The 22,188-nt window shown below is 35.9% G+C and overlaps 1 protein-coding gene across 1 annotated transcript in view; it reads right to left on the minus strand.

Moving 5' to 3' along the window:
• Positions 1 to 22,188, minus strand: part of TRPC4 (transient receptor potential cation channel, subfamily C, member 4) — a 436,371-nt gene that overhangs the window by 374,799 nt on the left and 39,384 nt on the right. The window lies entirely within an intron of this gene.

The raw sequence follows: 22,188 nt of genomic DNA on the forward strand, positions 1-22,188 counted from the left end.
ATGCCAGGCTCACCAGGAAACAAAGAGAGAGGACCCAAATAAACAAAATCAGAAATGAAAGAGGTGAAGTAACAACTGACCCCACAGATATACAAAGGATTGTAAAAAAAATACTACGAGCAACACTACTCCAACAAATGGACAACCTCAATGAAATGGACACATTCCTAGAAAAATACAACCTTCCAAAACTCAACCAGGAAGAATAAAAAAAAACTGAATAGGCCTATAACTACTGATGAAATTGAAGCAGTAATAAAAAAGCTTCCAGCAAACAAAATCCCTGATCTGGATGGCTTCACAGGGGAGTTTTACCAAACATTAAAAGAAGAACTAAAACCTATCCTCCTCAGAGTATTCAAAAAAATTCAAGAGGAAGGAACACTTCCAAGTTCTTTCTATGAAGCCAGCATCACCTTAATCCCTAAACCAGATAAAGACACTAGAAAGAAAGACAACTACAAGCCAATATCCCTGATGAACATAGATGCTAAAATCCTCAACAACATTCTAGCAAGTAGGATCCAGCATTATATTAGAAAGATCATACACCATGACCAGGTGAGATTTATTCTGGGATTCAAGGCTGGTACATATTCACAAATCAATAAATGTGATATATCACATAAACATATTGAGAGACAAAAATCACATAATCATATCAATTGATGCAGAAAAAGCATTTGACAAAATCCAACATTCATTTTGATAAAAACTCTCAAAAAGTAGGAATAGAGGGATCATACCTCAATGTAATAAAAGCTTTATATGACAAACCTACAGTCAACATCATACTCAATGGGCAAAAACTAAAATCATTTCCCCTAAGAACAGGACCAAGACAAGGATGCCCACTTTCACCACTCCTGTTTGACATAGTACCGGAAGTTCTAGCCATAGCTATCAGACAAGAAGAAGGAATAAAAGGCATCCAAATTACCAAAATATAAGTAAAATTGTCATTATTCACAGATGACATGATATTGTACATAGAAAATCTCAAAGACTCCATCAAAAATGATTAGACTTAATAATTGAATTTGGCAATGTAGCAGAATATAAAATTAACACCATAACAATCTATGACTTTTTTATACACCAACAATGAGCTCACAGAAAGAGAAACTAAAAACACAATTCCATTTACCATTGCAACAAAAAATTAAGATACCTTGGAATAAACTTAACTAAGGAGGTAAAATACCTGTACTCAAAAAATTACAGGACATTGAAAAAAGAGATAGAGGAAGACATAAACAAATGGAAGAACATACTATGTTCATGGATTGGTAGAATCAACATCATTAAAATGTCCATATTACCCAAAGCAATCTATAGATTCAATGCAATCCCCATTAAAATATCAACAACATACTTCACAGATCTAGAACAAACTCTCTGAACATTCATCTGTAATAAAAAAAAAAGACCCCAAATAGCCACAGCAATCCTAAGAAGAAGAAAGTTGGTGAGATCACAATACCAGATATCAAGCTGTATTACAAAGCCACTGTTCTCAAAACTGCCTGGTACTTGTACAAGAACAGACATATAGACCAATGGAACAGAAAAGAGTACCCAGAAATTGACCCAAGCCATTATGCTCAATTAATATTTGACAAAGGAGGCAAAAGCATACAATGGAGTCAAGAAAATCTCTTCAATAAATGGTGTTGGGAAAATTGGATAGCTACATGCTAATAAATGAAACTAGACCATCAACTTACACCATTCACAAAAATAAACTCAAAATGGATTAATGACTTAACTGTAAGACAGAAATCCATAAAAATCTTAGAAGAGTCCATAGGCAGCAAAATATCAAACATATCTCATAGCAATATTTTTTACTTATACAGCTCCTAGAACAATGGAAACTAAGGAGAAAATAAACATATGGGGTTACATCAAAATAAAAAGCTTCTGCACAGCAAAATAAACCATCAACAAAACAAGAAAGCCCACTGCATGGAAGAACATATTTGCCAATGTTACATCCCATAAGGGTTTAATCTCCAAAACTTATAGGGAACTCATACAACTTAACAAAAGGAAGATAAACAATCCAATAAAAAATGGTCAAAGGACCTAAATAGACCCCTTACAAAAGAGGACATACAGAAGGCCAAAAGACATATGAAAACATGCTCAAAGTCATTAATCATCTGAGAGATTCAAATCAAAATGACAATGAGGTATCACCTCAAATCCTGTTACAATGGCTATCATCAACAAATTAACAAATGACAAGTGCGGGCAAGGATGCTGAGAAAAGGGAACCCTCATGCACTGCTGATGGGAATGCAGACTAGTGCAGTCACTATGGAAAACAGTATGGAAATTCCTCAAAAAATTAAAAATGGATCTCCCATTTGACTCAATAATCCACCTTCTAGGAATATATCCCAAGAAAACAGAAACACCAGTCAGAAAGGACATATGCACTCTTATATTCTTAGCAGCACAATTTACAATAGCTAAGATTTGGAAACAGCCTAAGTGCCTATCAACAGATGAGTGGATTAAAAAAACCATGGTACATCTACACAATGGAAGACTATGCTGCTGTAAAAAAGAAGGAACTTTTATCATTTGCAACAGCATGGATGGAACTGGAGAGCATTATGCTAAGTGAAATAAGCCAGTCAGAGAAAGATAAATATCACACGGTCTCACTTATATGTAGAACATAATGAACAGCATAACATGATGAACTAAAATAGATCCAGAGGCATAGAAGCATGTAACAGACCATCCAACCTCAGGGGGATGGGCGAGGGCTGGAATGAGGGCAGAGATCAACCAAAGGACTTATATACATGCATATAAGCATAACCCATGGACACATCCAGTACGAGGGGTATGGGTATGTGCTGCGGGGGACAGGAGCGGGTAGAGGTCAATGGTGGAAAAGGGCTTCATATGTATCTAGAGGCCCAATGCACAAAATTGGTGAAAGAGTAGGCCTTTATTCCCCCAGATGTTGGCACTGGCTTCCCACCGGCAGGCACCAGGGACCCGGGCTTTCCTCGCAGTCCCTGCTTAGTCCAGAAGGTCGTCTGGTCTAATTAGCATGTTACATTTTTATTATTATAGATACTTTAAACAATTAAGAATTTTTAAAAAAGGCCACCAAGATGTACAACTTGCTGATATTGTACATCAAGATGTAGCTAATTGAGTTGGGCTCCTGAAGACTGTGCTCTAGGGACCACAAAATCATTAACAGGTGCAAAATTGTCTGAAAGGTGAAATCTAGAAAGTAAGATTCCTGATGGTCCAGATGTTTAAATAACTCTCTTTGTATTAGGAAGTAAGGACTATGCTGAAGGAGGAACAGATTAGAAACTTCCAGAGACCAATCTCAGTAAAGAAAGCTGACATTGGCCCTAGCCAGTTTGGCTCAGTGGAAAGAGCATTGGCCTGCGGATTGAAGGGTCCTGGGTTCGATTCCGGTCAAGGGCACGTACCTTGGTTGCGGGCACATCCCCAGTGGGGGGTGTGCAGGAGGCAGCTGATTGATGTTTCTGACTCTCTATCTTTCTCCCTTCCTCTCTAATTGTTTATATTTTATTTTAAAAAATCAATAAAATATATTTTTAAAAAAGAAAGCTGACATTCACTGAGTACATAGTATGTTCTACTCTCTTCCATGTTCTTTATGTTCACTTCTCATTTAATTCTTACAAATCTAAGAGGAAGAAACATTATTATCAGTACTTTATAGATGAGAAAACTGAAGCACTGTGAGATTAAGGTACTTCCCTAAGATCACACAACTAGTAAGAAGTATGAAGCCAAGCAGTTTGGCTCCATATCCTACACACTTTACCTTTTCACTCTGTTTGTTTTTAAATACAAAATGAAAAGACTAATGAATAGTGTCTCCCATTTCTTCTGAAAATAAGAAGAAATTATGACTGAATTATTTTTATTAAGAAATAGTTATATTGTATTTTATAAGTTAAAAGCATTTTTACATTTATTCAAATCACTTTGTGAATCTACAATAATGAAATGCTTTAGTATTTTTAAAGTATGTAAGATTATATTTGGTAATTTGAAAAAAATATATAATAAGCAAGTGAATGACAAATGAAGATATAATTCTAATATATACATTACCATTTACTCTTTAAACAAGTTTTTACATATATTAATTCTTCTAACAATCCAGGAGGAAATAAGTCCAATTAAGAGGTGAGGAAACAGGTTTGGGAGTAATGTGTCCAAATGATTTCACACATAAAGACACATAAGAAATAATTAAAACATTTCCATAAGGACATGTCTTAACAACTAAGAATTATATTACCAAACTATAAATGAGAAATCAATTATATGATTCTTAACTTTCAACAAGTGCTTTAATATTCTCTAATTGTTTATATTTTATTTTTTATGATATACATAAGTAAATCATAGAATTTCTGACCTAGAAGTTAACATATCCAATTCCCTTACAATATTCTATGGGAAAGAATTCAGATTCCTAATATAGCTCTTACTGAAAATATTTTATATTACTTTTATTATACAAAGCATATTTGTATCTTCTAAAATATACTGATTAGTATTTTCTATTTTACAGGCAGGCAGTTATTGTTTCTGAATTGTGTATAACTTAATATTATGAACTCTGGCAATACAAATATGTTATATATAGGCAACCTATTTCCATCAATGGCTAATTATACATACACGTATACAATAAAGTAAGCATGTTTTTTACTGCTGCTACCATGTATATATATTTTGTTTCCTTGCAGTAAAGCCTGCACTGGGAAATTCTTGAATTGTTATATTTATTCCTTGAAATTTTATTTTCTATTGACAGTAAGGATGCCTAAGTATAGAACACCTTGTACAGACACAAGGCTCTACTGCCTGCTAGAGAGAAACATTTCTCTCAATAGTATATGACCCTGAAGATTTTTATTTCTGTAGGGTATGCTTAGCAACTTTTTAGATTATGCTTTTGAGGGGGACTTGATATTGGTAATACTCTGGATATTTATAAATACATCCCAAATTCTGAAACCTATGACTTAAAATTTGCTGTCAAGAGACTTCACTTTGTATTTTACAATGAACATCATGGTAAAAATGAATGTCAGCTGAAATGCCCTAAGAATGAACTTTTATAGTTAGTCTGTACATATAGAGTTCATCTAGATGTCCTTAGATGTGAGAAATCCCATTGTTTAAACACTGTCTTACTGAAAAATTTAAAGGAAAGCATATCGCCCTAGCGTAGCCAGTATGGCTCAGTGGACAGACCATCAGCCTGTGGACTGAAGGGTCCATCAAGGGCACATACCCTGATTTCAGGTTCATCTTGGGCCCTGGTTGGGGCTCATGCAGGAGGCAACCAATCAATGTGTTTCTCTCACATTAATGTTTCTGTCTTTCCCTCTCCCTAAAAATCAATGGAAAAATATCCTCGGGTGAGGATTAACAACAACAACAACAACAAAAATAAATAAATAAATAAGAGAAAAGAAAGTAATTTCTTTTCTAAAAATTTAAAATAAATACATAAGGTAAATTATTTCTAAGTAAAATTGGCAAGAATGAGAAATGTCACTGAAACAAGGGTAGAATAAGAATAACATTCAAAAAATAAGAGAAGCTTGATAGAAAGATTGACACATTTATTGGGTTCAATGAATCCAGTTACAAGCCTAATGGACATTTTACCTGGATAAAAAACAACAACCTTATAAATAGGAAATAGGAAAAAATTCTGGAGAAGATCCCTGAGGAATCAACCATACAATTTTGCTATTATATGAGAATATCAAACAATTAAGAATATTGCAACTCAGTTTAAAAGTTTGTTTTTTCTTCCATCTTCATCTTTGATATATTTTACTGTTGCCAATAAAATATTTTAAGTTAATTTTTAAATTATAGCTGATATTCAATGATTTTTATCTTAGTTTCAGGTGTACTGCATATAATTTACAAAGTGAACCTCCTGATATTTCAATACCCACCTGGCAACATACATAATTAGTACAATATTAATTATTATATTCCCTGTGCTATATCTTACATGCCCATGACTATTTTGTTACTACTAATTTGTACTTCTTAATCTCTCTTCACCTTTTTCACCCAGATACTAATACCCCACCCGACTCTGGAAACCATCTGTTTCTGTTTTGTTTGTTCATTTATTTTGTTATTTAGATTCCACATATAAGCGAAATTATATGGTAGTTGTCTTTCTCTGTCTGACTTATAGCACTTAACATACTACACCCTAGGACCATTTGTGCTGTCCCAAATGGTAAGATTTCATTGTTTTTAAGGACCAGTAATATTCCACTGTATACATATACCATAGATTTTTTATTTATTTATCTACTGATGGGCACATGAGTTGTTTCCATACCTGGCTATTATAAATAACGAGGCAATGAATATAGGGGTACATACATATTTTCAAATTAGTGTTCTCAGTTTCTTTGAATATATAGGGTGTCCCCCCCAAAATGTATACACATATATTTTTGATAGCTCAATTGATGTTAATTTCTTTTCAGATTTAACCCATTTGAATTAGTAATTATTTAAAATATGTATACATTTTTGGAGGATGCCTTGTATACACAGAAGTGAAATTTCTGGGTCATAAGGCAATTCCAGTTTTAATTTTTGATGAAACTCAATACTGCTTTGCATAAAGGCTGCACCAATCTGCATTCTCACTAACAGTGTACAAGGGTTCCCTTTTCTCCACATCTTTGCCAGCACTTGTTGTTTGCTGATTTATTGATGATAGCCATTCTGACAGGTGGGAGGTGATATCTCATTGTGGTTTTAATTTAAATATTTTCATATGTCTATTGGCCTTCTGTATGACCTTTTTGGAGATGTGTTTATTTAGGTCCTCTGCTTATTTATTAATTGGATTGTGTTTTTTTAATTTAAAAGAAATACATAAGATAAATTATTTCTAAGTAATTATTTCTTAGTTGTATGAGTTCTTTATAAATTTATGACATTAACACCTTAATGAATATATCATTGGTGAATATCTTCTTCAATTCAATAGAATGTCTTTTTGTTTTGTTGGTAATTTCCTTTGCTGTGCAAAAAATATTTTAGTTTGATGTAGTCCTATTTGTTATTTTTTTCTCCTGTTTCCTTTGCTAGAGGAGATCTATCAGAAAAAATATTGCTAACAGAATTGTCTGAGAGTTTACTGCCTATGTTTTCTTCTAGGAGTTTTATGGTTTTAAGGCTTACATATTAGACTTTAATGCATTTTGAGTTTATTCTTGTATATGGTTTAAGGAGGAGGTTGGTCTAGTTTAATTTTTTTTAGGCATCTGTTCCGTTTTCCATTTATTAAATACACTATCCTTACTCTATTGTATATTCTTGTCTTCTTTGTCACAGATTAAGAACCATATCAGTGTTGGTTTATTTTTTGGTTATCTATTTAGTTCCATTGATTCATGTATCTGTTTTTATGCCAGGATCATACTGCTTTGATTACTAGAGCCTTGGAGTATAGTTCGATATCAGGTAGCATGATACCTCCAACTTTGTTCTTCTCTCTCAAAATTGTGTGGATTTTAAGAGTCCTTTGTGGTTCCTTATACATTTTTGGATGATTTGTCCAAAGCAATCTATAAATTCAATGCACTCCCCATTAAAATACCAACGGCATATTTCACAGACCTAGAACGAACTCTCCAAAAATTCATCTGGAATAAAAAAAAACCGCAATTAGCTGCAGCGATCCTGAGAAAGAAGAACAAAGTAGGTGGGATCTCAATACCAGATATCAAGCTGTATTACAAAGCCACTGTTCTCAAAACTGCCTGGTACTGGCACAAGAACAGACATATAGATCAATGGAATAGAATAGAGAGCCCAGAAATCAGCCCCAACCAATACGCTCAATTAATATTTGACAAAGGAGGCAAGAACATACAATGGAGTCAAGACAGTCTCTTCAATAAATGGTGCTGGGAAAATTGGACAGATACATGCAAGAAAATGAAACTAGACCACCAACTTACACCATACACAAAAATAAACTCAAAATGGATAAAGGACTTAAATATACGACAGGAAACCATAAAAATACTAGAAGAATCCAAAGGCAACAAAATCTCAGACATATGCCGAAGCAATTTCTTCACCGATACAGATCCTAGGGCATTGGAAACTAAAGAGAAAATAAACAAATGGGACTACATCAAAATAAAAAGTTTCTGCACAGCAAAAGAAACCATCAACAAAACAACAAGAAAGCCCACTACATGGGAGAACATATTTGCCAACATTATATCTGATAAGGGCCTAATCTCCAACATTTATAGGGAACTCATACAACTTAACAAAAGGAAGATAAACAATCCAATCAAAAAATGGGCAAAGGACCTAAATAGACACCTTTCAAAAGAGGACATTCAGAAAGCCAAGAGACATATGAAAACATGCTCAAAGTCACTAATCATCCGAGAGATGCAAATCAAAACAACAATGAGGTACCATCTCACACCTGTCAGAATGGCTATCATCAACAAATCAACAAACGACAAGTGCTGGAGAGGATGTGGAGAAAAAGGAACACTTGTGCACTGCTGGTGGGAATGCAGACTGGTGCAGCCACTATGGAAGACAGTATGGAGTTTCCTCAAAAAACTGGAAATGGAACTCCCATTTGACCCTGTGATCCCACTTCTAGGAATATATCCCAAGAAACCAAAAACACCAATCAGAAAGGATATATGCACCCCTATGTTCATAGCAGCACAATTCACCATAGCTAAGATTTGGAAACAGCCTAAGTGCCCATCAGTAGATGAATGGATTAGAAAACTGTGGTACATCTACACGATGGAATACTATGCTGCTGTAAAAAAGAAGGAACTCTTACCATTTGCAACAGCATGGATGGAACTGGAGAGCATTATGCTAAGTGAAATAAGCCAGTCAATGAAGGAAAAATACCACATGATCTCACTCATTCATGGATAATAGAGACCATTATAAACTTTTGAACAATAATAGATACAGAGGCAGAGCTGCCTCAAACTGATTGTCAAACTGCAGTGGGAAGGCCAGAGAGGGTTGGGGGGCAGAAGGGAGGGGAGTAAGAGATCAACCGAAGGACTTGTATGCATGCATATAAGCAAAACCAATGGACATAAGACACTGGGGGGTAAGGGAGGGCAGGGGATTGTCAAGGGCGGGGAAAAAAAAGGACACATATGTAATACCCTTTGTAATACTTATAATATTTTTTTTACAGCAGGAAGCCCGGGGACGGTTGGGGGTGGGTAAGAGATCAACCGAAGGACTTGTATGCATGCATATAAGCATAACTAATGAACACAAGACACTGGGGGGTAGGGGAGGCCGGGGGTAGGTCAAGGGAAAAAAAAAGGAGACATATGTAATACTCTTTGTAATACCTTAAGCAATAAAACAAAATTTTAAAAAAATTGTTCTAGTTCTATAAAAAAATGCCATTAGGATTTTGTTAAGGATTGCATTGACTCAATGGATTGTTTTGGGTAGTAAGAACATTTTAATGATGTTGATTCTTCCTATCCACAAGCACAGTATATGCTCCCATATATTTGTATCTTCTTAAATTTCTTTCTTCAATGTCTTATAATTTTTTGAGTACAGGTATTTTACCTTCTTGGTTAAATTTATTCCTAGGTATTTTATTTTTAAAATGCAATTGTAGTTTCATTTTTTTCGCACATATCTGTCCAATTTTGCCAACACCATTTATTGAATAGACTCTCTTTAGTCCATTGTATGTTTGTGCCTCCTTTGTTAAATATTGACTAAAGGCATGGGTTTATTTCTGGGTTCTCTATTCTGTTCCATTAATTTATATGTCTCTTTTTATAACAGTACAATGTTGCTTTGATTACAATGGCCTTGTATTATAGTCTGATATCAGGTAGCATGATTCTTCCAACTTTGTTCTTCTTTCTCAAGATCACTGTTGCTATTTGGGGTCTTTGTGGTTCCATATAAATTTTTGAAACATTTGTTCTAGTTCTGTATAATATGCCATTGATATCTTGATAGGAATTGCATTGAATCTGTAGATTGCTTTGGGTAGTATGGACATCTTAATAATGTTAATTCTTCCTCTCCATGAATATGGTATGCACTTCTACTTATTTGTATCTTACTCAATTTTGTGTCTTATAATTTCTGAGTACAGATCGTAACTGTACATAAGATTGTTTTCTTAGTTTCTCCTTCTAATAGTTCATTATTAGTGTATAAAAAGGCAAATGATTTCTTTTTTATTTATTTTATTTTTTCAAATGATTTCTTTTTTAAAATATATTTTTTTATTGATTTCAGAGAGGAAGGGAGGGGTGAGATATAAACATCAATTATGAGAGAGACTCATTGATCATTTGCCTCCTGCATGCCCCTCACTGGGGATCAAGCCCACAACCTGGGCATGTGCCCTGATCTGGAATTGAACTGTGACCTCCTGGTTCATAGGTGGACACTCAACCACTAAGTCACTCCAGCTGGACAGCAACTGATTTCTGAGTATTTATTATGTAGAAATATTTATTATGTAGTACTGAATTTCTTCATCAGTTGTCATGATTTTTGGTGGAATCTTTAGTGCTCTCTCTATATAGTATCATGCCATCTACAAAAATGATAGTTTACTTTTTCCTTTATAATTTTGATGCCTTTTATTTCTCCCTCTTTTCTGATTGCTATGGCTAGGAGTTCCAATACCATGTTGAACGAGAGTTGTAAAAATGGACAGCCCTATTTTCCCAATTTTAAGGAAAATGCTTTCAGATGTGAGATGTGGGTTTGTCTTATGTGGCCTTTATTATGTTGACTTATGTTCCCTCAATTTGCTGAGAGTATTTTTTATATATAAAAATTGTTTGTCAAATGCTTTTTCTGTATCTATTGCTATAGTCATATATTTTTTATCCACATATAATTGTTTATGTGGAATATCACATTAATTGGTTTAAGTATAGTGAACAAAAGCTTTTATTCCAGGAATAAATGACACTTGATCATGATGTGTGATTTTTAAAATGTATTGCTGCATTTGGTTTGCTGCTATTTTGTTGAGCCGGTTTACATCTATGTTCATCAGGAATATTAGCCTATAATTTTCTTTCTTTGTAATGTCTTTATCTGGTCTTGGAATCAGAGGAGGGAAGATTCCACAATGAGCTTTGGAATCTTTCCTCCTCTTGCATTTATTGAAATAGTTTGAGAATAGCAGGTATTAAGTCTTCTTTTAATATTTGATAAAATTCACCTGTGAAGCCATTTGGTTCAGGACTTTTGTTTGCTAGGGGTGTTTTGATTACTGACTTGCTTTTGTTGGTTGTAATTAATTGGTCTACTCATATTTTCAGTTTCTTGTTTATTCAGTCTTGGAAGATTGTATGTTTCTGGGAATTGATCCATTTCTTCCGGATTGTCCAATTTGCTGGCATATAATTGTAGGGTTTTTAAAAATTTTTTATAATTTGTATAATCCTTTGTATTTCTGTGGTATAAGTTGTCACATGTATTTCATTTCTGACTTTTTAAATTGATGAACTGGTTAAAGGATATTAATGTTGTTTATCTTTTCAAAGAATTAGCTCTTGATTTCATTGATTTAAGACTCTGTTTTGTTTATTTTCACTCTGATCTATATTGTTTCTTTCTTTCTACTCATTCTGGGCTTTGTTTGTTGCTCTTTTAGTAGTTATCTTAGGTACATTTAGATTATTTATTTCAGAATTTTCTTGATTCATGAGATTGCCCTGTATTGCTATGAATTTCCCTCTAGGACTACTTTCACTGTGTCCCATAGATTTGGTGTTGCTGTGTTTTTATTTTCATTTGTCTCAAGATAACTTTTGATTTCTTCCTTGATCTCATGTTTAACCCATTCATTGTTTAGTACCATGTTATTTATTGTCAACATATGCAGGAGGCTAAAACCAACAGTAGTTAGCATATTAATGCAAAAAGACACATTGGAAGGCCAATGGACTTTGATATTCAGCAGGGCTGAAAATCAGCATAATATTGTCCTGCTGTGGGCTCAATGGCTGAAGGCAATTCCCTAACCTGATAATCCTTTTACTGTTTACCAAACTTTACCTTTGATATGCCTGTATGCATTGATAAGGGCAAATGTGTATTCAAGTAAATAAAAAGCAGACCAGCAAGAAGTTGGTGTGCCTCTCCAAGAGAGAGGTTTCCACCTGGCCCCCTATGCCTTCTAAATTCATATTTCTTGTATTGCATTTTCATTTCTTCAGATCCTGAACACCTGCTGTAAAAGGTTGTGGCAAATATATTTATGTGTTTCTCAGGTTTTTCTTTCTTGTAATTCATTTCTACCATTAAGATAATTTGGGAGTAGAAAGAGAAGATACATGATAGCATTTCAGTCTTCTTAAATTTATTGAGACTTGTTGTGTGGCCTAGCATGTAGTCCATCCTAGAAAATGTTCCATGTGTACTTGAAAAAAAAAAAGGCATATTCTGCTAATTTGAGGTGAGATGCTCTATAAATATCAATTAAATCCATTTGGTCTAATGTATCATTTAAAGCTGCTGTTTCCTTGTTGATCTTTTGTCTGCCCATTGATATGAATAGGGAGTTAAAGTTCCCTGCTCTGACTGTATTACTATCAATCTCCCCCTTTATGTAAATCACTGTTTACTTTATATGTTTAGTTGCACCAAGGCTTTGTGCATAAATGCTTATGATTTATATTCTCTTGTTGGATTGATACTGTTATCATTATGTAATATCCTTTTTTGTCTCTTATTATAGCCTTAATTTTAAAGTCTATTTTGTCTGACATAAGTATTGTACCTCAACTTTTTTTTTTCTTTTCCTATACCTTTACTTTTAGTCTGTGTGTCTTTTGATTTTCATTGGGTATCTTATAGACAGCATACATATGGGTCTTGTTTCCTTATCCATTCAGCTACTTTATGCATTAAAAAGAACAACAACTTTGTCTTTACTGTTGAAAGTATTACAAATGTCCCCCTTCCCCCCATTTTGACTGGAGCATTTTCACCATTTACATTTAAAGTGATTATTGATAGGTATGTAGTTACTGCCATTTTTATTCACATACATTTTTTTTCTTTTTCTCTTGTTTGGTGGAGATGAACTACTTTAGCTTTTATTTATCTTGGATGATATTTATCTCTCCTTCAATTTTATATGATAGCCTTGCTGGGTATAGTAGTCTTGTTTGGAGTTCCTTGCTTTTCATCACTATGAATATTTTGTGCCAATCCAAAGTTCTGTTGAGGTATCAGCTGTTAGTCATATGGAAGCTCCCTTCTAGCTAATTAACTGCTTTTCTCTTGCCAGTCTTTACAATATTTTCCTTTAACCTTTGCCATTTTAATTATGATGTGTCTTGGTGTGGGCCTCTTTGGGTTCAACTTGTTTGGAACTCTCTGTGTTTCATGGACTTGTGTACCTTTTTCCTTCACCAGGTTAGGGAAATTTTAAGTTACTGTTTCTTCTTATCTCTAATTCTACCTCTTCTCCTTCTGGTAACCCTATGATGTGGATGTTGTTATGCTAGATGTCCCAGATGTCCCTTAAACTATTCTCATTTTTTAAAAATTCTTTTTTCTCTTTGCTTGTCGGATTGGTTGTTTTGTTACCTTGTGTTTTAAATCACTGATCTAATCCTCTGCTTCTGTTAATTTTTTTTCTTTTTTTAAAATCTTTATTATTGAAAGCATTCATGTGTCCCCCTCCCCCCTGCCACCATTGACCTCTCCCAGTCTGCTCCCACCCCCACCCCAGGCCTTCACCAGCCTATTGTCTGAGTTCCTGGGTTATGCATATATGCATACTAGTTCATTGGTTTATTTATTCTGACCTGTCCCCCCTCCCTTGCCTTCCCTCTGAAGGACAGTCTGTTTGGTGCTACTATGTCTTTGGATCTTATTTTTTTAATATATTTTATTGATTTATTACAGAGAGGAAGGTAGAGGGACAGAAAGTTAGAAACATTGATGAGAGAGAAACATCAATCAGCTGCCTCCTGCATACCCCCTACTTGGGATGTGCCCGTAACCAAGGTACATGCCTTGGCCAGAATCAAACCTGAGACCTTTCAGTCCCCAGGCCAACGCTCTATCCACTGAGCCAAACCAGTCAGGGCATGGATCTATTTTTATTCATCAGTTTATGTTGTTCATTAGATTCCACATGTGAGTGAGATCATGCAACACTTATGTTTCTCTGAGTGGCTTTTTTCCTCTTATCATAATGCTTTCCAGGTCCATCCATGCTGTTGTAAATGATTAAGATTTCTTTCTTCCTTTAGTGCTTTTTTAAAGGTAGTATTCCTCTGTGTAGATGTACCACAATTTTTTATCCACTCATCAGCTGATGGGCACTTAGGCTGTTTCCAAATCTTAGCTATTGTAAATTGCACAGCTATGAACATAGGGGTGCATATATTCTTTCTGATTGATGTTTCTAGATATCTTAGGATATATTTCTAGAAGGGGGATCACTGGGTCAAATGGCAGTTCCATTTTTAATTTTTTGAGGAAACTCTGTACTGTTTTCCACAGAGGGCTGCACCAGTCTGCATTTCTATCAGCAGTGTATGAGGGTTGCCTTTTCTCCACATCCTGGTCAACACTTGTCATTTGTTAATTTGTTGACAATAGCCATTCTGACAGGTTTGAGGTGGTACTGCATCGTCATTTTGATTTACATCCTGGATGATTAGTGATTTTGAGCCTTTTTTCATATGCCTCTTGGCCTTCTCTATGTCCACTTTGGATAAGTGTCTATTTAGATCCTTTGCCCATTTTTTAATTGGATTTTTTATCTTCCTTTTGTTAAATTGTATGAGTTTCCTATAAATTTTGGAGATTAGCACCTTATTGGATGTGTCTTTGAAAATATGTTCTCCCATGCAGTGGATTCTCTTGTTATTTTGTTGATGACTTCATTTGCTGTGCAGAAGATTTTTTTTTCTAGTATAGTCTTCATTTCAAACATTTTCATCTTCGTTTCTGACTTTTTTTTATGGTTTCTATATCCTTTTTTATGTTTTCTATTTCTTTGTTGAAGTTCTCACTAAGTTCCTGAGCATCCTTTCAGCACTGATAACAATATTTTATACAGTGTGATCTCTATATATTAACTATAATTTTAGTACAAATACAAAGGTGGCCTCTTAATATTACTTTACAGAACAAGGTATTTGTTGAGTGTAATTAAAGACAAAAGAAACCATAATGTAAAATTTGGGAGGTTTGTTGTTATCATATTCCATGGATCAATTGGTACTTCACCAAACCTTTATTGATACCAAAGAAGCTGAGATATACTGTATATGCTGGGCATTTAGAACATAACTAGTGAACAATTCTTTGGGCAATTGTAATGACATTCATGTAACTAAAAAAAAAAACCCTTACCCTTTTCTCTATTAACCTCTCTAATCAGTGGACCTAACCCTATGAAAGCTTTTGTGTTTGGAAGTAAAAAGAGATTTATTTAGACTGAGTGGTCTCAGAGTCAAAGTGTAAGATCAGCAGGATAATTATAATCATTACTCTAGTCTCATGTTTTCCTGATTAATCAGGGAGAGAGGGACAATAGAATCTGTTTATTTTATTTTTTTATTGTTGAAAGTATTACAAATAGTAGTACATATGTCTCCTTTTTTCCCCCATTGACCTTCCCTGGCCTCCCCTACCTCCCCACCCCGGCACATGCCCTCCCCCCCTCCCACAGTGTCTTGCATCCATTGGTTATGCTTATATGCATGTATACAAGTCCTTTGGTTATACTAGTGCTGAGTCTAAACATAAACCCTTTGCATTTTTTCTTACATGCTGCTCCAGCAGCCTCTGGACCCTTTTACTCTATCTGCTCACCTCTTCTGACTCTGGAGCAGCAGGTCATGTCAACGTACTACTCTTAAACTACAAGAGAGCTAGCATTTTAAGTCTGTATTCCCAAAGAACTGCCTAATCAAAACTCCGACTTTAGTAATGTCCATGAAGAAAACAAAAGAAAATTTATAAGTCAGTTTATAGAAAAATAATTTATAGGGCACCTTTTATATTTAGATACTCTATTATAATTATTGCATGTGCCAACTTCTTCCCATACTTTTTTTTCATATTTGATTAAGAATTCAAACTGAACCAAACACACTTCTGTTACTTCTTCTCCCTCTCCCTTTCTCTCTCTCTCATGTAAAGTTTGTCAATGTGTTATAACAATTTCTCAAGGTCCTCAAAACACTTCCTTCCCGATAGCCATCAATGCTCATAACTACTTCTACATCTGCACTAAAGAGCTGCTGATCCTTATGCAAACAGGTCATTTGTGCAATAAAAAGCAAACAGTCCCTTAAAATGTGAATGTTTGAGTGTCACACTCCTTTTACAGTCTCTGTCAGCAAAGGCATCATTGTCGTCGTTGTCACCATCATCATCATCATTATCATGTTAGCAGTAATTTTGCTTTTATTTGTTGAAAATTAGGAACTCCAACTAATTATACCTGAGTCATAATCATAATATTTTTTGGTATTTTTAAGAAAAATAAATTAGCAATATAAAATGTGAAATATTACAAACTACTTGAGGACAAGACATTTGGGTTCCTCTTCCTCTGTCACACCCATATTGCTGTGGAAAAGGCTCTGTTCTGAAACCACTATAAAATATAAAGTACAGTGTAAAGGAAATTAATCAATTTATGCTAGCCCAATAGATGCCTACTGCACTGCCATATCTAAGGAGAAATAGAAATCTAAAAAGATCTCTCCATCCTTCAATGACGAATCCTGAGATCTATTGCAATTCTATATCTGAAATAAATGATAAACTGTTTTAAAGTAGGAAAAAAAAACACCTAGACTAAACGTTAAAAAAACCTTTTAAATATCATATGTTCAGATCTTCAATTAAATGTTATCAATATAGCTTTATAAATTGTTGATTTGAAAATGTGAATTTTACTTACATTTCAAAGAAGACTCTGACACACTTTTGGTCATAGAAAGAGCCACAGATTCTCTGATTACAGCCCCTTTTCGGTCTCATGGATGCTAAAGAGCCTTGATCTTCTTGTATATATCTCCTTTCTTCTTCTACTCTTTATTTATAAAGGGTGTCCCAAAATTCACTCAAGAAGTAAGTTTGATAGAAAACACAGGTTTATAATTAAAAATTGTAAATTTTTTATTGATTCATAAAGTATACAGTATAGGGTTATGTATGGAATAGCATATCGGGTAAATGGCCTCCACAGCTTTGCTGGCACATATATGCACTCTTTTGTTATTGCCTGAGCAGCCGCATTTTTGAAGAAGAATGATCTGATCATGCCTCCAGCCCAAAATCCGCATCAAAGAGTGACACATTGTGGATGCATTTGTTTTTCAACAATCACTCGTGGATGTCTGAACCCCAAATGTGACAATTTTGTCGATTAACCAAAACCATCAAGATGAAAATGAGCCTCATCGAAATTCAGCCACATTTATGCAAAACGGTCATGGAAAATTTCAACAAAAGAGTGCGTATGTGCCAGCAAAGTCGTGGAGGCCATTTACCCGATATGCTATTCCATACATAACCCTATACTATATACTTTATGAATCAATAAAAAAGTTACAATTTTTAATTATAAACCTGTATTTTCTATCAAAATTACTTCTTGCGTGAATTTTGGGACATCATTTATGAACATTTCTAAGATTTTATTTCTCTCTTCAGAAATCAAAAGCAGAAATGAACATAACTCTGAAAGAAATTAAGTTCTTTGAATTCAAAGTAATGCTATCAAATTATAATCTCAATGTTATGTTTAAAATATTCACTGAAACACCAAAAGTCCATGGCCATTTAAAATGTCTTTAATGAGGGACAACAGTTTCAGGAAGAGAAATCCTCATGACATCTGGCTGTGAAAACAAGTAGGATTGTGTCCAAGAAAGAAAAGGGATGCTAGAGACAAAGATGCTACTCTTAAAAAACATGCACAAACTCAGTCACTCTAAGTTCCAGCTCAGGGGCATCAGTTCAAAAATCACCAGGGACATATGAGGAGGAAATAAATTTACTAAATTAAAGGTAAGGGATGAAGGGGCAAGGGTTGGGGCAACTCTCTCCAGGGATGGAAGTACTGGTGGATGCCATTTGTTTCCTTGTTGTAATCCTCTTCCCATTTAGCTGGCCCTAGATAGATAAGCAATAACTATGTGCTTTCTGTTAATCTGGCTAGCACAGTTTCCTCACTCTGATGATTCTCTGAGACCTCCCACCCCACCCAATGTGCCTGCTTGGCTTAAACCTTTTCCAACAGTTCTTCCATTCATGGTACAGACTCACTCAAAGGATGGCAAACACCATACAAGTGGTGGCTTTCCTAGGCTTGCACTGCAGACTTTCCCAAAACTGCACAAATCCAAAAAATCAGTGACTGGTCTGGACACTCACTGTAGGTCCTGCCAATCACCTGCAGCCTATCGTAAGTAGTGACCCATTTAAACTGGAGTTGTAACTCCAATCAGAGGGCCCCAAACCTGGCATAAATAGAGACTAGTTTTGGCTGGTAACTGGCACAAGTAGCAAAAAGCCTCACTTAGTAGCATAGCCTCTTTCTTTTTTTAAAAAAATATTTTTTTATGAATATCAAAGAGAAAGGAAGAGGGAGAGATAGATAGAAACATCAATGATGAAAGAAAGTCATTGATTGGGAGCTGCAACTCGAGCATGTCTAGGAATTGAATCTCGACCACCTGGTTCATAGGTCAATGCTAACAACTGAGCATGCCGCCTGGCCCATAACCTCTTTCAAGAAACTTGAAATCCAGCACAAAGGCAATAAACTTCAGGTCACTTTGTAGTTTCTACCATTTGGCCACAACCCTGGCACAAGTGGTGGCTAAAATTGGTCAATACCAGAGTCCCTCCCAAGAAACCTATAATCAACACACCCACTGGCCAACATGAGACCATACAACAGCCCCACCCAACAAGCTCCACAAATGGCACACACAAGGATAGAGTCAACTAGCACCTGAGCCCCATTAAAGATAACCCTGTTCCCTGGAGTTAGTCCCCCAAAAGCAGCTTGTCCCTTGTAGTCACTACCAGTCTTCACAGCCAGTCAGCACACCCACTGACATGCAATCAAGATCTAACTACAAGAGGAGAGCACACACAGCCTACACATGGGACATCCCCATAGCACCCAGTTCAGGTGACCTGGAAGACTGCACAGTGGGGCCCCACAGGACAGATACTACATAAGGCTATCTGCCAAAACCAGGAGACATAGCAGACCTACGTAATGATAGAAACAAACACAGGGAGTCAGCCAAATGAAAATACAAAAGAAAAAAAAACAGGTCCCAAATAAAAGAATAGGACAAAACTCCAGAAAAATAATTAAACAAAATGGAGATAAGCAATCCACCAGACATAGAGTTTAAAACACTGGTTATAAGGATGCTCAATAAACTTAGGGGAGAACAGATGAACTAGTGAAAACTTCAACAGATAGATAATATAAAAGAGAATATAGAGTGGAGAAAAGGGAACCCTAGTACACTGCTGGTGGGAATGCATACTGGTACAGCCTCTGTGGAAAACAGTATGGAGTTTCCTCAAAAACTTAAAACTGGAACTCCCATTTGACCCAGTGATCCAACTCCTAGGACTATATCCTAAGAGTCCCGAAACACCAATCAGAAAGAATATATGCACCCTTATGTTCATATCAGTGCAATTTACAATAGCTAAGATTTGGAAACAGCCTAAGTGCCCATCAACAGATAAGTGGGTATGATTGGACCTGGAGAGCATTATGCTAAGCTAAATAAGCCAGTAAGAGAAAAATAAGTATCAAATGATCTCTCTTATATGTGGAATCTAATGAACAATGTAAACTGATGAACAAAAATAGATCCAAAGACATAGAAGCATCAAACAGATTGTCAAAACTCAAAGGAAAGTCAAGGGAAGATGGGTGGAGGGGGTGGGGGAGATATCAACCAATGAACTCATATGTGTATGTGCATAGCCCATGGACACAGACAATAGAGTGGTGAAGACCTGGGGTGGGAGGCAGCGGTGGGATGGGAGAGTTCAATGGGGGAAAAGAGGACTGTCAGAGCCAGCAACAAGAGCACCACACAGCTCTGCTGGTCTGACTGGCACTGAGTGGCTGTGAGTCCATGTATTCTTCTAAATTTCCCTATCCGACTACGCCATGGCTGGTTCCTGCTTGAACCCTGGCCACTGTACTAATTGTTAGGAACTTAGTCTAAGCTATCCTCTGCTCACTAGTAACAGGTGTTGAATCTGAGCCCCTCTGCCTGGGGCTGGACCTCCTAGGATGCCGGATCTTAGATGGAGAAGCCATGAAAGGTTGTGGGTTTATAAGAATAAGTCTTTATTGCAGAAGCCAGTGGCCATATAGCCATTAGACAAAAACAGTACTCACAGCAAAGTCCATACAGGCAGGCATCCAAACACCGGCTGGTGAACAAATATCTTTCCCACAAAGCAGCATCAGTCTCTGTACCCACAGCTATTATCTGAGAAGTCACACACTACCTCCTAGACTCACCACCTCACATTGTAGTGGTATCTGATATATCTGGCTCAGCAGCTTCTCCTGACTCTCCTGCTCAGCTGCTCTCTCTAGCAAACTTCTTTACACACTTCATCCTAGCTTCTCTCTCCATACCCCAGCAGACTTCTTCTCACTCAGACTACTCCAGCTAACTTGCTGGTCAGTAACCTACATTTATACCTTTCCAGCGGTTCTCAACCTGTGGGTCGCGAACAATGAAAATACATCTTGCATACCAGATATTTACATTACGATTCATAACAGTAGCAAAATTACAGTTATGAAGTAGCAACGAAAATAATTTTATGGTTGGGGGTCACCACAACATGAGGAACTGTATTAAAGGGTCGCAGCATTAGGAAGGTTGAGAACCATGACAAAGAAGGCTTCGTGCCAATAGTTACATCAACCATATTGGCTACTGAAGGGCACAGTGTATTGTGTTTCCTTGCACCTGCTCATGATATCTTGGCCTGATTAGGATTCCCAGGCTCAGAGTCCTTGAATATCCCATTTAGGTACATGCCCAGAGCAGACTTCAGTCATTCTGGTGTACTGATAACAAGGTTTTTGTGCTCCCACTGGCCTTGACTATCTGGGGACCTGGCATGGTTCCCACAGGGACATATGTAATACTTTCAACAATAAAGTTTTATTTTAAAGTTGTGATGCATTTACACAATGGAATACTATGCAGCTGTAAAAAAAAAAGAACTCTTACCATTTGCAACAGCATGGAGATACCTGGAGAGTATTATGCTAAGCGAAATAAGCCAGTCAGAGAAAGATAAGTATCACATGATCTCTCTCATATATGAAATCTAATGAATAAAAAAAAATGGAAGAACAAAATAGATCCAGAGACATAGAAGCAATGAACAGATTGTTGAACCTCAGAGGGAAGGCAGGGGAGGGTGGTGGGAAGAGTTCAAGCAAAGATCTTGTATGAATATATGCATTGCCATGGTCACTGACAAGAGGGTGGTGAAGGCCTGGGGCCGGGAGTGGGGGCAGGCTAGAAGAGGTCAATGGAGTAAATAAGGGAACATATGGAATACTTTTAACAATATTTTTTAAAAGAATATAAAAAAAACATAAAAAAGAATCAGTCAAAACTAAGAAATACAATAACTAAATTTAGAATACATTAGAGAAAATAAACAGCAGATAAGATGAAGCAGAGGATCGAATTAGTGGTCAGGAATATAAGGTAGGAGAAAATACCCAATTAAAATGGGAATAAAAATAAATGAGGATCGTTTACGTGACCTCTGGCACAGCACTGAGTATACAAACAGTCTCATCATGGGGGTACTAGAAGGAGAAGAGAGAGAACAAAGAAATGAAAATCTATTTCAATACATAATATCTGAAAACTTTCCTAAGCTGAAAAAGGAGACAGATATTCCAGTCCAGGAGGTGTACAGAATCCCAAACAAGATGAACCCAAGAGGCCCATACCATGACACATTATATTTAAAATGGAACTGCATGGGAGAACATATTTTCCAATGTTATCTCTGATAAGGGTTTAATCTCCAACA

Source organism: Myotis brandtii, unplaced genomic scaffold, assembly GCF_000412655.1.
Source record: "Myotis brandtii unplaced genomic scaffold, ASM41265v1 scaffold732, whole genome shotgun sequence".
NCBI lineage: Eukaryota > Metazoa > Chordata > Mammalia > Chiroptera > Vespertilionidae > Myotis > Myotis brandtii.